A 4,739-nucleotide genomic window follows, 5' to 3' on the forward strand; every position below is an offset into this window, starting at 1 on the left:
TCGATACTGTGTCGCGGTGAATCGCTCACAACTTGAGTTGGGTCATCCACAAGCTCCGTCGGATGATCACCAAACTTTCAATCACCACTGAGCCATCTAGGTGATGGCGATCACCAAGAGTAACAAGCACAAACTCTCACTTGACCACGACAAGCCTAATGAGAAAGGTGGATGCACACTTGCTACTCTCTATGTACTAATGAGGTCCTTAATCTTGGATTCTCAAATCTCAATCACCTCACTAGGCTCTTGCTCTTCCTTGCACTCCAAAGGTGTTTCTCAGCTGAACAAATGGAAGACCTCCCTTAGACGAGTGGAGTAAGTATTTACACCCCCTCATTCAAAACATAACGTTTGGAGGCTGAGTCAGCATTTTGCGGGGTGACCGGACGCTCCGGTCAGTTATACCCACCACTGTGTCAAAAAGAGCCATTAAGTTCTGACCGAACTCTGACCAGCGTCCGGTCAAGAAAAACGCTCTCTGGAACCTTATTGATGTTGACCAGACGCTGGCAGGCAGAGTCCAGTCACTACACTGTTCAGCGTCCGGTCAGTACCAGACAACTGCAGTTGATCAAATGAACTTACCAGACTCACCCCCAGCGTCCGGTCACAACCAGACCAGCGTCCGATCAATCATTTGACCCTCCATTCACTTCCAACTCGAAATCCTATGTGAATAAAGTTTACTCCAATTGATCTTAGGGTTATTCCTGAGCTACCTAGTGCTATGTTTGATAAGTGTGCACCACACCTAATCCACTAGACTTACCTAGGTCAAGCTACTAGTCCATACCCCCTTAATAGTACGGCCAAAGGAAAAACAAAGTTCTAAACTACTCTAAGTGTCTCTCCATCATCAAACGACACTTAGAACTAGTTCGTCCGTAACCTTGTCGTCCATCCTTTGAAAACCGAAACGATTTCCATAGACAGGGGCATGACAACCATGATTGCCCAATCAATTATCATTACCATGACCTAACTCAAATTACCTCTACAAAACACACGTTAGTCATAGTAATATTGTGTCGTCATTAATCACTGAAACCCAACTAAGGGCCTAGATGCTTTCACAACTTTCACACAATTGTATATAACCATGTATATAATCCGGAAAACACATATGCATAACAAAATTAATTCTATCAAATTTATGTATTTAGCTAATGTGCTTTGTTAAAGTTGTTTCCATAGCGCTGAACTGAGCACAAAAAGTTTAGTGTTTTGCTAATATGACAAGGCATTGCATAAACTAATGGTACCCCAAGAGAATGTTAGGAAATAAACTTCAAAATCACTTGACATGATCTGAGAGAAAAAACAAGGCATTGCATTTACTATATGTTTCCATAGTTAAGAATAAAATGAAATTACAATCTTTCCATAGACAAGGCATTGCATTTACTGAACCATTGCCAAAACGCCAAAACAGTGATATCAAAGACATGACATACTGAACTTAGCATCCATACAGTTTGATCATGTAACAGACTAGAACCAATTCCTGATTATTCCTAGTCTACCCTACTAAGTGAACCAACTCCTGGTCATATTGTGATCTCTTGCTCCATCCTTAATTTATTCAAAATCCTTGACATAAGCGATTCTGATGATTCTCCTACACATCAAGTTCTAAGATTTGTTGCACACGTAATCTGAGTTCTGAGATGACAGATCAGATTTTTCTCTACATTAATTCATCAACCCTTTTTCTATGCAGAGTGATCAGAGACAAAACCTCTTAGCTATCCGACTACCCTATACTCAGATTTACACCCCTCAAAAAGAACAAATTTAGAAACATATCTAGGGGGTTTGTGCAAAGTCTAGTCTTCTGTTCATCACCACAAAAGAGATTGTAGGTAGATTCACGGTATGAGACCCACCATTGAGTATAGAAGTAGGGAACATTTGCACAGGAACCATTTTACCAATGTCTAGTAGAGCTACATTCCGGTAGAAATTTCCTTGCACCCCACCTCTCCTCTTTTAACCTGCATGTCTAGGAAGAACAAATTATCGATTACTGGAACAACACTGCAAACTCTCTAGCTTAAAATCTCAATAGTTATGAACATCCAGCTATATTCAATAATCAGCCTTGCGTTAATGCCGCATAGTCTCATTCAGATTTAGTAGTTAGTGTTAAAACATGGGCTCAGTTTGTAATTCTGCACGTGAAAACAGTATAATCGGACCTTTAAGCAGGTAGTTCAATGAAAACTCATGATGTGTGGACAAAAATAGGAAGTACCACTCTCGTGCAACATGTCAGTTAACCTTGCCCGAGTGTCACACATTTTACTTGGATCTTAGAAAAACACATAATTTACAAGGGTAATTCCTAGCAAACTGAATCACTATCATAACCCCAAACAATCTGTGCATGCAGCAAGCAGCATGGACATTATCTAGACTTCTGCCTAAGGACCCATTCGGAGCACAAGAATTTCATAAGAGTTCTTTAAACTGAAGCAGATGTTCAGGAAATAACCAGACATTCCAAGATAAATTTTTCAAGTGCCGTGAGAATTACAAGATCAGTGTGGCATTTGTATTACCTAGTATCAAACAGTTATATTTGAGAACAGAAAGGATATGTTACAAGGAAAAGCAGGTCCTCGCCGATGCCACTGCCAGCGGCTAAGAAATCGCTTACCAGGTTGAGGACAAGGCGGGACGGGTCGACGGTCATGACGATGGCGAGGCTGGCCTCCCTCCGGACCACGGTGAGTTCCCGATGGTGTGCGGCCATGAAGCACAAAAGCACATCAGCATCCATGTAGCAGCATATCCACTGGAGCGCAATCTTGATGTCGGTGGGTGGTGGCTGATGGATTCAGTCTCGGCCTCAGCAACATCTCTAAAATAGAAGAAATTAAACCAAATAATATATGATCAAATTAAGAAATTAAGAATAAAATTAATGATTTAGACATTTGTTCAGCAAGTTTGTGCGCAGCTTAGAAAATAGTTGTTTGTGTTTCTGGCTTGATGCAATGTTTGGTTACAGACCCAAATTAATTTTCATGTGTCCATGCATGTAGTGATGCAAATTTACGAAACAGCAAGCACCCTAGCACAAAATTAAAATAGTTTGACCTTGTGATGGGACTGCATCATGCGAAACAGAGAATTGGATCCATCAGCATGAACCAGATCAACCGGATCCATCGCATGAACCAAACACACGTACAGAGAGATGGAGCTTAGGAATTGGGAGGGCACGCATTGCTTACCATAACACATCGATCGGCAACGGGTCGGCGGCGCGGCGCGTGCCGGAGCGGCGGACAGGTGCGGATCGAATCCGAGCAGCGCGAGGGTGGTGCTGTAGCAGAAGACGAGCGCGCGGTACTCAGCGGCAGCCACACGGAAGCGGGTCTCCTCCTCGTCCTCCGCCCCAATCTCATCGTCGCACGGATTGAGTGACGCAGCACCGGCTGCGGCGGGTGGCAGATCTAGGCCGCCGCCGCGGGCCGCCGGGCGAGCGCGCAACGGGCCTAGGCGCAGGCACCGGCTGTCCGCCTGGCCGCCACCACTCCGGCTGTCCACGGGCCACCGGCCGAGCGTGGGGACGAGCCGGTCGGCCACTGCAGCTACACCCCTCAACGACGCAGCGCCACAGTTGAAATCCAGTTGATGTGTAGAACGTGAAACCCTAAATAATGGATTTCCCTTAGTATTTCACATCCGCTGATTATGGTTACATAGTAGCGGCGTACGTGCATCATGTCGACGAACAATCGGAGATGAAAACGTACACGTTTTTTGGAGGAAAAGAAAACAAACACGTACGTGTGGTAGGCACCTATATGGCTCACGCCGGTTCGGTGGCCACCATGCCCTTGAACTCGTCGAAGGAGATGACCCCGTCGCCGTCTCGGTCCACCGCCACGACGATCTATGCACACTGCTCGACCGTCATCTCCTCACCGACGATCCCTAGCCTCCGCAGCGTGCGGCGCAGCTCCTCCGCGTACTCGCGAACGCGCAGCATGTCCAACTGGCCACCATCCTACAACAGCGCCCCGAGCTCCTAGAGGCTGATGAACCCGTCCTCGTATAGCAGCGTGCAGCGGCGCGACGGTAGTTTGGTGGAGCGCGTCAGGGCGAGCGGCTGAAGAAGGAAATATTTTTTCCGAGAGTCTGTCTACTACATAGAATTAAGATCCAACAGCTTTCAGCCTTCTTCTACCTCCAGCCTCCACAGATCACAGATCACAATTATTTTTCTATGGAAGGACAAATCATAGATCCGTCGCCGCCGGCGCCGACTCCCTGCTAACAACTACTACAAAATACTTGAATCAACAAGGTTCCACCACGCCCTCCAGCGCTCTTGGTTCGGCTCACAAGAACACATCCCACCAGCCGATCATCAGGCTTAGCGCAAGGTCGAGGAGGAGGGCGGCGGCGGTGGCGTCGCGCGGCGTTGCGGAGGCAGCCGCAGAGCCCGTGCTGGCGGTGCGCTCGAACTGCAGCGAGTCCACGGCCAGCGGCATGTTCTCCTGGTCGGGGCTGCACCGTGGCGGCGCGCCGCTGCCACTGCCACCGGACTCCGTCGGGTGCGCGGTGTAGAGCATGGCGCGCAGCACGGCGGAGACGGTGGGGATGTAGGCCGTCTTATTCTTGAAAAAAAATCTATATGTTTTTTTTTAAAACATATGTGTGTTGTATAGCATTTTTATTTTTCGAATGAAGCTTTTTTCCGTTTATCTAGGGATTTGATCCTA

General features: G+C 46.8%; 1 long non-coding RNA gene across 2 annotated transcripts; it reads right to left on the minus strand.

Moving 5' to 3' along the window:
* Window positions 1–1,319: 1,319 nt before the first annotated feature.
* On the minus strand, window positions 1,320–3,564 carry LOC136529912 (uncharacterized). Of its 2 annotated transcripts, XR_010777471.1 has the most exons (3): window positions 3,243–3,564; window positions 2,663–2,866; window positions 1,320–1,997 (listed from the first exon to the last, which is right to left on the minus strand). It is a non-coding gene; the product is annotated as an uncharacterized lncRNA (long non-coding RNA). The 2 variants fall into 2 exon arrangements; XR_010777470.1 differs by lacking the exon at window positions 3,243–3,564 and having other exon boundaries at window positions 2,663–3,012.
* Window positions 3,565–4,739: the final 1,175 nt, after the last annotated feature.

Source organism: Miscanthus floridulus, chromosome 19 (genome assembly GCF_019320115.1).
Source record: "Miscanthus floridulus cultivar M001 chromosome 19, ASM1932011v1, whole genome shotgun sequence".
NCBI lineage: Eukaryota > Viridiplantae > Streptophyta > Magnoliopsida > Poales > Poaceae > Miscanthus > Miscanthus floridulus.